Source organism: Micropterus salmoides, unplaced genomic scaffold (assembly GCF_014851395.1).
Source record: "Micropterus salmoides isolate LMB-PRFRI ecotype aquatic unplaced genomic scaffold, ASM1485139v1 Ms_hic_scaffold_4, whole genome shotgun sequence".
NCBI classification, from domain to species: Eukaryota; Metazoa; Chordata; class Actinopteri; order Centrarchiformes; family Centrarchidae; genus Micropterus; species Micropterus salmoides.
The window spans coordinates 25,406,271-25,418,812 of NW_024043372.1; the positions used below are offsets into that span (position 1 = coordinate 25,406,271).

Here is a 12,542-nt window from a genome sequence, read left to right on the forward strand (position 1 = left end):
AACAGTCTTGAATGTTGCACGGATCACTGTTGATTCTGATGGCCTTTTCTTTCTCAAGATCTTTGTTGCCCTCCTGTTATTGCACCTCTACCCAGTCATAGAGCCACCTGTTTATTTCCTTTTGGCGCTCAGTATAGCTGAGGGAGTGATATCAAGTGTGTGAATGTATACCTTCCGTACATCTGGCTTTGGAAGTAGAAGAGGGGGAAAAAATGTGAGCATGAGATCGCAGAGATCTGAGGAGTCCATCGTCTTTTTATCCCTCAAGCCATTTCGGCCCAACCCTGCCCCTCCTCGTCATCCATTATTGATTTGTTTGCTCATTCCGACCCAGAAAAAAAAGGAAGACAAAAATGGAGAGAGATGATAGATGGAGACAGCGTAACCACAACAGAATAATATTACCACTATGGTCAATGCTCGCTGTTAATTTTGCTGTGGGCTGAAGCCAAGGCTGGACATGTTGCTGCATACAAATATGTGGATGGCACATCAGAAGGAAAAATTAAATATGCTGCCAAAAGCAAGCAGACACAGAATACTTGGGTCCCATTGTGGAAAGCACATTGTGGAGCCTGAAAGTCATGTCTCTCCTGCGACATTACCTCTTGTAGTTTAAATTATTGCAGCAAACATACCACCAGCTTTTTTTCTCTGGAATCGGACCTAAGTGATCGTTGTCCTGGATGCTGTTCTGAGCTGGCCTAGATACAAGAGCCACACATACTGCTGTGAGCACTCATTATACCTGAAAACACCCTGGGCTATGAGCACAGCACAACACTGCCAGTGACGTGACAGTGTGAGCCCAAGCTGTCACTCTGAGCTGTTTTGAAAGGTAGCTATCCAGCCCGCTCTTGGAAACCCCACCCCAGATCTGTCCTCCTCTATTATTGGACTGGTTTATAGAGACACATGCACACGCTGGTGCATGCATGCACGCACCACACTCACATACACATGGCCACTGTTTACAAGTAGATGTGAAGAGTGTTTGAGACGAGGCTTTAACTGGCTGCAGACAGGGGGTACAAACAACAGAGGAACAACAGACAGACACACGTGACAGGTCCATTCATTGATAGGATAACTGTGGTTTATTGCGACCGGAGTCTTATTTTCGCAGTTTTTAACCACGATACCTGCTGCTAAATCTAACATTCCACTCACAAAATGAATTGCAGAGATTGTGGATGAACTGCCCCAACTTTTCCTCTCCCGATAAGGATTCTGACATTTTCAAATTTAAAATCTGCATAACTCAAACTCATTGGATTCATTTCTAAGTCAGGTAACGTGAGGCCAGTGATTGCTGTGGCAGCGGCGCACTATGACTGAATTAATGTAAGATATGGCGTAAACATTTTTAACAACATCGAATCAGCTACATCGTGATACTCGATACTTCCCTTACAGAGACTGGGGGACTGTGGCAGCAATACTGAAAGGAAAGGTCAGTGGATCAAGAAACAAAACCAAAGAGGTTATACATAAAGCCAGGGTTACACAGACTGATTTGGAAGAGAAAACAAAGGAAAGAGTAAACTTATTAACCAAACGGCCTGTTGTAAACATACCCCAGTTTGCAGAGTGACTTCCTAGTTCAACTTTGACAATCCTTCTTGTATGCGCACACAGTTTTTCTGTCCATATAAGGGATTATTGAGGGACACTCATGGTGCTCTCGCTTTCAGTTTTACCTCCAAATAAAGTGGTGTGGCTAAACTGTTGGTTTCGTGCAGTTTCCCAGATCTCAGCAATTACTTTGGTGAGTCCAGCGTTGTCATAATTGATAGAAACAAAAAGGTAAAAAACAGGTATAGGAGACTGAGGTTGTATAAACCGGGATAATCCTTTAAACACACGCCTCTCTGCCAGCATCGGCTCAAACCTGTGCCAGGTAATCAGCCAACACAGCGGGAACGCAAGAACACACACACACAGACACACTTTCAGTTAACTAGTTCTAAGAAATCCAAGACATCCAACCAGGAGATCTAGCTCTCGGCGAGGCAGAATGATCCTGTTTGTGTTTTTGTGTGTGCGTGTGAGCACGCATACACAATGTGTTTATGCAGTAAGGCCTGGTCTTTGTTGCTCCAGGGGCTGATACTGCAGCACAGAGTGGTGGAGAAGAGGAGGGGGGAGCAGAAGGCGGTGGTAATGGTTTGAGTTGTACCACTGTGAGCTCATACTATTGTCCTCAGAAGAATGAAAGAAGCAGAAAGAAAAGAGGCAAGAACAGAAAGTCGTGTAAAGGGTGAGTGCAGGGGGGGTGTGCAGGTGGGCACTGCGTCACTGTGAATAATATGTCCATTCATCCCTGTACTCACAGGAAGAGAGGACAGGGAGACAGGAAGTCAGTCGGACCAGTTCATTGCCAGTGGAGAGCACACGGGAGGGGAGGGTCATAGTAAAACAACCACAGGAAGCGTGTGTGTGGAAAGACGGAGCACAGCAGGATTGGGGGGGGGGGGTTGGTCGGACTGAGGTGTGTGTGAGTCTGTTTCTTCAAATGAAAAGGCCTAAAGAAAAACAGGCAGCTGTGGAGTATAACCCTCCGAACCTGAAACCAAGCAGGAAAAGAGGGGAGAGAGACTGATGGAGAGAAACTGGGCTAAGAGTTTGCAGGTTTTGGAGCGGGGGGGCAAGGGCCTCAGGTTGCAGCCAGGTATTATTTCCTAATAGGATTCTTCAACAGAGTGAAATCTATTAGTTCCAGACATGTCTGCCTAATACAACTTCACTGTACACACACACACACACACACACGAGGAGGGGAGTAGAGGAAAAGATAGAATTACATTACAGTAAGTGTTGGAGGAAAAACTATTGCAGGAATGGAAAGATTCCAGCCAATGTCTTTTCCTTGGGTCTGGACTTTCCTCTGAAAACAAACACACACACACACACACACACACACACACACACACACACACACACATTAAAACTTATATAGTCATTTCCTCTCTCACCCAGAGCTTGAAACCTTTAGGAAAGGCGAAGTCGTCTTAAGGAGGCAAATTAACAATCTTAGTGACTTCTAGACATGGAAAACCAAGCTGAAGCGAAACACCGCCAGGCCTGCTCTGTGTAGCAGAGGAGAGGAGGAAGACAGGCAGGCAGAGAGACTTAGAATACTCAGAGCATAAATAAGTAACGAACAGGAGATTTCAGAGGGTAAAAGTTAGTGGTCTCTCTTTCGTATTTCATAAATTTCACTTCTGGCCCAGGTTTCTAATGGAGAACCAAGAACAGAAGGATGCTTTCAGCCAGGCAAGGAAGTGAGCCCCTGACCTCTCAGGATTTAGTTATCATACACACACAAACAAACACTTTGCCTGCGCCAATTAAACCACTGATGACCCAGGAAATACAAAAATGGATAATGAAAGTAGGGTGCACTGATGTAAAAGGCCACAATATGAGCTTTCAGTAAATATTTCCCATCACCATTTGTAAACATCTTATTAACAATGAATTAGCAACGTTTGATGAACAAGTAAGCAGGCCTCCTTAAATAAACAGATGGATATTGATGGGAAATGCACTAACTTTCTTGCAGGGAGTTTACATGAGAAGAGAGATTGGCCAATTTATGGTTTTACAGTCTCCACAAGGACAAGAGTTGAGAGTGGCATCGAGCTTCTCAGCCAACTCCCAGCATCAAAGCAAAAAAGTGAAAAATGCATTCAGATCCAGATATACAAAAGTGATTGGACATCCAATGTAGGGCTGAAACGATTCATCGATAAAATCGATTAATAAAATGCGACACAAATTCTTTGCATCGATGCTTGTATAATCCATTTAACTATACAGCACAGTGTTTCGCACGGACATTTATTACTGTCGCACATCGCGCTTATGCTGTGAACACGGCGTGATTATAATGGCGCTGTTTGCAAAGTGGAGGAAGAGAGAAAAAATAGCGAGGGACAAAGAAGAAAGTGTCCAAAGTATAGGATTATTTCAAGCTAAAGAAAACAACAACTCTAATATTGCCGTCCGTCCACCGTAAAACGAAACATATGTCTCCTCGGCAACAGCATGACGGCAGCTGAACAAAAAGCAGCCGGTGTTCTGCCAGCTGCAGACAAGGTAACAGTAACTGCTACTTCAGCATTTAACTGAAATCATGATTGATTGTTGAGTTGAAGCCAAAGTAAGCCGCAGTCCTCAGCTGAAAATGTACACACGTGCGTTTGTTGTTCTCATTGGGCGCATCAATGAATCGTTGAAATAATCTGTCGAATCAGCATTAGCTGCAGCCCTAATCCAGTGAGAGATGCTTCAACTATTACAAGTGACTGAATGTAAAATTATTAAGGGCTATCTACATTACATTTACATTATGCATACATATTATGTGTGGAGCATTAAATCGTAAATGATAACAGGGGCCTGTTGATATACCTTGCCTGCCTCCTAAACTATGGCCTGTGTGAAGAAATCACCGTTACTTGCCCATGTCGCACCCTTCACGGTGTCTCCAAGAGAGCAGGGATAGGAGAGAGAAAAGGAGGTGATAAGGAGGTTATTGTCGGGGGTAGTACTCAGCAGGGGTAAATTCCTCTGCACTACTGCTCATTTCAGATTGACCCTTTACTAGCCAGAGAGATGCTTCATCTCCAGCTGGAGGAACACAGCAGCAGCAGGAAGAAGGAGCAGACTCCTATGGAAGATGAGAGGTGTGCGTTAACACATCTGTGGCCCACAGTCTGAGCCATGTGGGCTCTTGTCAGGGTTCCTTGCACAACGTGAGCTGGGGGCACAGGTCAGGGGTCAGGGGTCGCACAGCTACTGGAGGGGGGTCAGTCTCTCATGTCAACCAACTGGTGGAAAACGTCTACAACAATGCGACTATCAATTTCAGCTCTGGCTAATGTTAAAGTAGATTTAACTAATCCTGCTGCGTGAATCTACTCTTCAACCAAAATTGTCATCTCTTTTGGCATGAATGTGATCTTTCCAGGAGCATATGCTATGTCTCCATCATACTGTAACAACACAGCAGCCCTTTCTCCAGCCATCACATGCCCTGATTCCTTTCTTTTGGTGGCAGAGGGGTTGCGGGGTTGGAGATTGCAGGTCTCTGGGGTCTCTATGCATAATGCAAAGAGCTGCTTATCAAAAGTTAACTAGCTCCTCGCCCATTTACAGACCCCTGTCTGCTCTACTAACCCAGGCTGGAAAAGGCGCTGACAGAGTGGGTGTGTGTTGGGGAAGGGGGACCTTCTCGCACAGATGCTGGGACTGAGGACAGATGACTTTTAATGAGATTAGGGCTGCAAACAACAATCATTTTGATATTAATCAGCAACTATCTTGATAACCAATTGGTTATTTAAAGTAGTTTTTCAAGCACAAATGCCAAACATTCAATAATTCCAGCTCCTCAATTGAAAGAACTCGCTGCTGCTCTTTGTATTACATTATAGCAAACTGAAAATCTTTGGGTTTTGAACCGTTGGTGGGACAAAACAGGACATCGCACCTTTGGGTTTAGGAACTTGGTAATCACAATTTTCCATAACCAAGGTGATCTCTTTGGACAGCTTGTTGTGTCTGAATTTGCAACACTATAACAGCGCAAAGCAGCAAATCCTCACATTTGCTTCTCAAATTTGCTCGCAATGATTCAATAACTGCTGTTGATTCAGTTTTACCTAATCAATTCATTAATTGTTTCAGCACTAAATTAGGTCACACGCTATCATACCATTCATCAATACACATGACTTGAGACAGGCTTCTAGGCTAATTTCTGTATGTGTAGTTCATCCTCAAGGCTTCTATCCACCTGGTGTCACCTCTATTTCCTGTCTCTGCCGGACACAGCCATCTGGGCCTCAGTCTGTTCCAACAGCCTTCATCTCTTTCCCTCTCTCCATCTCACTTGCTCACACACCCCACACACACACACACACCCACACACACACACACACACACACACACACACACACCCGCGCGCGCTTCCCCGTAGGGATGCAAACCACGACAATATAGCGGTCTATGCCATCTGGAGGAGGAGGTATGGACAGGTATAAAACAAAATAAAACACACACACACACACACACACACACACACACACACACGAGGCAGGAGAGACATTATTAGGCTGAGCTGTCCCACTGTGTTTGTGTGAGTGCGGCACACACTCTTTCCAGTGTTTCCAAATGACCAGTGCATAACACCCCCTCCCCCAAAATCAGCTTAGCAGCCAGTCAGGGGATTTGACTAATCCACAACACAAGTATGGGAAGGAGCCGGCTAACTGTGTGTCTGTCTGCGCGAGTGGTCTGTCTGACCGTGTGTGTCGTAAGTTAAATCAACCTCAACAGTCTTGGACGGCGCTCTCTCTAAGCATCGAGCAGTACAAGAATCAACCAAAACATGGGACTATACTTTGAAATAGCGGTGGATGGGCGTGGACGTCTTTCATGTGCAGACACATCGGGTGGGTAAAGGTTCTTTCCAGTCTTTATTAGCAGGTTAACACTTGTCATAATTCCAGTGAATGAGTGACGGTGTGTAATGAATCCCTACTTCTAGATTAAACAGTCATCAATCGCTCAGTCATCCCTTCTCATTTGATCTTTCTTTCACTCCTCTGTCAGAATTAGTCCGGTCAGCACCAATGATTCATGGGGACCTTGACGGCTTTGTGTGCACATGCGCATGCATTCAAAAGCTACCCCTGAGGGAAGTATCTGTGCTTTGAAGCCTAACCCAGTGTGTAATAGCCTCTCGGTGTCATTTAATAGTTGTGCATGACAGCCTCTGTCACACAGCAAACTGCGCGCGCGCGCACACACACACACACACACACACACACACACACACACACAGTGGGGTTGGATGATACTAAACATCTGTACGTGACTGGTATGTATGTCCTTACGCAGCACACTCTTATCACTGCATTCCAAGAGACATCAATGGCAAGCCAAAAAAAGATGGCAGTGATGGAGATAGAGGAAATAGTGAGAGTTGAGGAGATGGGCTGGCAGCGGCCCCCCGACTGAAAGGCTGTATCTGCTGATGGCTGCTGATCCTTATCTTACTGCCAGTGGAAGGCAGCAAGGCCGAGGGGAAAAGAGCGGGGGAATATGTTCCATCAGACAAAGGGGGAGCCCAAGAACAGTAGTCGACAATATGAGATACTATCACTGCATCCACCTTGAGGTCACATCGTCACTGTCTCCACCTACGGCTACAACCTTCTCCCAGACAAGGGACATGAGGGGAGGGAAGAGTGTTTATGGGCCAGACACACGAGATCTAGTGATGCAGCACTATAGCGCACTTCAACATACAGTCTGTACCTTTTTGATCCTGATGAATTTTGTCCTGTCTTCTTGTTTATCAACATCTGCTGCCAAAATTGGCTTGTGGGGATTTTGGGATATTTGCATTACTGCTGAAACGATTAGGTGAATAATCGATTAGTTAATCAACAGTAATAAACAATTTTGATGACCAACATTTGCTTAAGGAATTTATAGAGAAAAAAAATACAAAAACGTCCAGCTTCTTAAATGTGAGGATTTACTTCTTTGTCTTTATTTTATATCATGCCATCACATCTCAGACTAAACTAACAATATGAAGACTTCTAATTCAAATTCAGCTGTGGGAAACTGTAATGACATGTGTTTACTATTTTCTGATATTTAAATGAAAAATAATCCTTGAATAACTAATATTGGTTGCACCCTGTAGCACTAAAAGCATTTACAGAACACACCTACACATACTAATGTGTAAGAACTTGCTTATATGTACTACGAACGTCTTACAGTAGTAAAGCTATGAAAGCTAAGGTTATATGGAGGTAAAAGCTGTAGATCATATTCTGAGAACAGCGTGGAGTCAAGAGAGGTACAGCATTTGGCTCTTATCCCTTAATAACTGAAGGCATAAAAAGCTGAATCAGGATCAGCCAATGCAGCAACTGCAATCACTACCCCGTCCCCTCAGCCCCCCCGTTTCTGCCTCCATTTCACCCGTCTCTCCAACCCGCTGATCCAGAGGTATAACTCATTCTCACGTCTGCTAATGTGTGCATGTGTGTGTTTGCACACGATGGAGAAGTGGCCTTGCTGTGTAATGACTCCAGCAGAGGCACAGCTCAGAGAGCTGGGGGGGTCACCAGCGCTGACAGGCCGGCCCATGAAATATGACCACCATTTTAACCAGGCAGCAGTCTGTCACAACATCCGTCGTAGATACCAAGCATGGCAACGTGACGGGCAGCTTGGATGTGCACGTGAGAATGTCCCAGCCCCGCCCCACCTGCCTCCCGCCCCATGGAGAATGTTGCATTGCGGTATATACTACCAGAAACGGGGGAGCTTTTAGAGCCATGGCTTTGATTTCAGTGATACTATGCAGTTTACTCAGTGAGTTTTTTTCCACAGCGATCACATCTAAGAATTGCATTCTTACCTGCTCACATACCCACCCAGACATTTGTCTGAGTGCTGCAGAGACACACAGAGACAGAGACAGAGAGAGAGAGAGAGAGAGAGAGAGAGAGAGAGAGAGAGAGAGAGAGAGAGAGAGAGAGAGAGAGAGAGAGAGAGAGAGAGAGAGAGAGAGAGAGAGAGAGAGAGAGAGAGAGAGAGAGAGAGAGAGAGAGAGAGAGAGAGAGAGAGAGAGAGAGAGAGACTCCCAGGGAGGAGGACAACTCAACACCTCAGCACAACAAACCCCGTGACAGGACTGTGTTGAACAGCACAAGGGACTCGGCTGAGAAAAAGACTCCTTTTTTCCCCTCCGCTCACTATGTTTCTCTGCAGTGCTGTTTGGTCTTCAGCTGCTTTTACACTTAGCTTCTTTTATAATAACAAAAGAACTTCAGCTCTCTTGAGGTAGACAAGTATAGATGAACAAAAGTGGTCTTCGTGTCACTCTTCCCTTTCATGTAGCGCCTTTAAACGACAAAAATCAGTTTAAAAGGGTCGACCCCGAGTCTTGACCCGTGCTGAGATCAGTCGGTTTCTTGGTGGGAGAAGAACAAGGTGGGAAAGGTGATTAGCAGGCTGATAAAAGACAAACAAACAAAACAAACTGACCAACGGTTTTCCTTCCACACCCAACAGAACGGGAAAAAATCCCTAGGCTACTGTTTCAGTATTATTCTCTCTTTCATCTCAAAATACCAAGAATGGGTCCTTCATCTTAATAGTGAGAGGGTTCTTAAGCTGTAAAGATCACATTTAGCCACAGAATGGGATCACAGTAATCCTCAGACAAAAGCAATTACTTGAGGAAGTGTCATAGCCAGTGAGTGTAGCTGTATATAAGTCACACACACACACACACACAGTGATCCTCATGCCATGCCTGTATCTTGTGATAGGGGGATGTAATGGGTCATCAGGTCCACATTAGTTAAACATCGGTGTACTGGCTTGGTGTAAGATGGGTCTGAACGAGGACTTGGGTCGTTGTTCAGTTCACCACACTACTAGGTTAAAGCCTACTTTCCATTCAGACTTTTTTCATTAGAGCTCTGCCCTTTAATGAATATTTTGGGCTGCTAGACCAAGAAGGATAATGAGCTTGAAAATGCATAAGACAGGGCATTCGTTTCAGCAGGCTTTATATGAGAGTGAAACAGATTACACCAATCAGTGTCTGCATGCGACTTGGACAAACTCTGTCATTATTAACCTGAATTATGTTCCCTGAAATTAAATGATATATTCCAGCAGAACATGTATACCCTGGTTAATAATGTGACCATGAAACAGTAGTTTCAAATTGGGCGGTTTCCAGCATTCAAATATGCAGCAGCCGGCTGAGGGGAGAGGAGTTGAGATAGAGCACTACGGTGTTTTCTAATTCCTCTAACAGGATGAACTGCAGCATAGACACTCGTTAAACTTCATGAGACTGTATCAGACAGATTAGACCTCCACTGAGTAGCCTGACATTCAAGTAACAAAGCTCAAGACCTGGAACTTGCATAAAGACCTGACAGGCAGTACTAAAACATTGGGAACAGTTCAGCCTTTCACACTTCTTTACACCTTATTATTCTGTTACCGCGTGGAGCCAGTAAAAGTACAAAACCAGACAAGGGGACTGGATTATGTTGGTGCTTTTCTGAGTTAGAGCTGCTTTAATTTTTATTTTTGCAAAAATGTATGAATTTATAAGGAAGCAATTGATGCAGATATTTTCATGCCGAGCAGCAGAGCTTCCTGTAAGGCAGGTGTGGTAGGGATATATCAGACTAAATTAATCTCCCTGCAGCAGGGCGAATCGGGGTCAGTTTGAGCTCACTGCCCAAATAAAAATCTGTGCCTTTGTATAGCTCAGTGTTACAGGCAGCATGATTCCGCAGTGCAGAACACTCAAGTGAGCTTCAAGCACATCTTCCCAGTACAGTACAGAACTGATCACACTTGATTTCTCACAGCTCAACTCTGACTGAGAGGATCCTTAAGAGGATGCGCCTGTAAACCACTACAGAGTGAGGAACGCTCACCTGAGGTCAGCCTGAGGACGCCCTGACGCCATGAACACGGCCTTTGTGCTGCTTGAACACACATTCACGCTTTTGTTTTGCTTTCTCACACATAACTGCCTTCTTGGCCACACGACAATCACTATGGCTCAAATATCACCATCTCATTTTGTAACAAGCGTCTTTCACAGTCTGATGATCACCACAGTCAGCCAAGGACAGCCCGTCAGCCATGCTCTCGGCTGCAGGCTGACTCGCACTAGGACGGACTCTGCTTGCATGTCACTGGCTGAACCCACTTGAGTGCTAGCCTAACCTACCAACTGGTCATGTGTTGTTTTGACTGTGCTCAAATTTACCTGAATCACAGTCCAACGTCATCCAGCAACACGCTGTTCAGTCCCATTATAATGCCTCGGAGTATTGTGCCAATTCTGCCATTTCCCTCCCACGCACAGAGACGGGAAAGAAAACTGCTGCCATGATTGATTTTTAGCTGTAAGATTCTGCCTCAGAAGTAGTATAACCTGCTGAGCAACGTTTTTGGCACCTGATAAGCCTTCAGATTCATGGATGTATTATTCAAACTGGACTTCCTGGTTCATATTTCATCCTCTCATCGGTACCTGCAACAACATGCTCACACCCACGCAGCCGCTTGCATTTATCTGATGAAGTACTCTTGTCAGTTCGAACAATCTATATGATTAAGTAAGTTTTTACTCAGACAGCCCGTCTATACACCTCAATGACAGAAGACAAGCGTCCAATGGAACATGGATGAGCAAGATGATGAATAGAGAGTGGCTGCTTTCCATCTGACCCTGAGCTTTGACCTTCCTTAGGAGGAGGAGGAAGGTCAACGATGAGACAAACTCCTGGAAGCATCCAACTATTATATTAAAAGTCTAGCGTCCTCTTCCTGACATGGTAGGCTCTGTGGTTAAGTCCTACTATTCAAAGTCTCTCTATCTCAGCCTCCCTGCCCTTTGACAGCATGGGTGCCTGGTGTCAAGTAAGCCTCGGACACATGATAGACAAACAAAGCTATCTGTACTCCGGAACGGACAGCCCTGATACCAAGAGAATACGCCTCTTCGACAAGAGGAGAGCAAACACGGGGTCAGTGACTCTGCACAGCGGTGTGTCCTATTTTGTGTGTGATAGGGATGCGTGTGCCAGAGAGAGGATGTGTCCGAATCAGTGCAACACAATGGAGCGCTACAGTGTAGGTGGCCACACCCTTTCCTCCTAGCTCCCCTCCACAGCCTCCTCTCCGGCCCCTCAAAACTGCCTTGACGAGATTTAAAAAGAAAGGGACGGGAGAGGGAGGGAGTGGATACACACAGGCACACCAGGACTGAAATCCCCGAAATGTACTTCAGAAAATCTGAAGTGAGACAGTAGGGGAAACAAAAAATAGACACTAATGAATGCAAGAAAAAGTGAGAGGTTGACAGATCCTCAGCTGCAGTAGTGGAAACATGACAGAGAATGGAGAGAGACAAAGTGGGCAGAACTGAGCGGACGGGGGGGGGGGGGGGGGGGGGGGGGGAGTCAGAGAAACAAAATGGGGGCATAAAAACACTCAAACAGGAGACAGATAAATACTGAGGAATCTAGAGGGAGGAAAAGAGAGAAAGCGCAATGCTGTGTGTGTAGCATTGTGTTCTGCAATGTGTTGCTGAATTATTGATGCGGCCTCAAGTGTTGAAGGGCGAGAGGAGGGAACACTTTCACACGCACAGTGCGATCTCTGCATCGTAAACATGCACACACACACATTCGCAGGGCTGTCAGGCTGTGGCAAATATACAGTGTGCACAATGATCACTCCTCCCTCTTGGCGGCGGGCTACAGGGACTCGAGCAGGTCCCTAGTGAGAGAGAAGAGGCCAAAGGTCACAGCAGGCCAGAGGGAGGCATGTCGCACACACCTGTTCTAACCTTGCCTCAGTAGACTGACACAGACAGATCATCAGGAGCCAGACACAAGGTAAATTGAGATAATCATTTGTGCCATTTATTGTTTCTCTAGTCTAGAAAGACTATAAAGAACTTC

At 45.4% G+C, this 12,542-nt stretch overlaps 1 protein-coding gene across 3 annotated transcripts in view; it reads right to left on the bottom strand.

Moving 5' to 3' along the window:
- The window catches only part of srgap2 (SLIT-ROBO Rho GTPase activating protein 2), a 52,730-nt gene that overhangs the window by 27,292 nt on the left and 12,896 nt on the right, over nucleotides 1–12,542 (bottom strand). Inside the window, exon 2 of one of the 3 annotated variants that reach the window (XM_038695673.1) lies at nucleotides 7,225–7,227. The exons of the other annotated variants lie outside the window; for them this stretch is intronic. The gene's annotated coding sequence lies outside the window, so the exon portion shown is untranslated. The remainder of the gene's footprint in view (nucleotides 1–7,224; nucleotides 7,228–12,542) is intronic. 3 annotated transcript variants of the gene reach the window in all.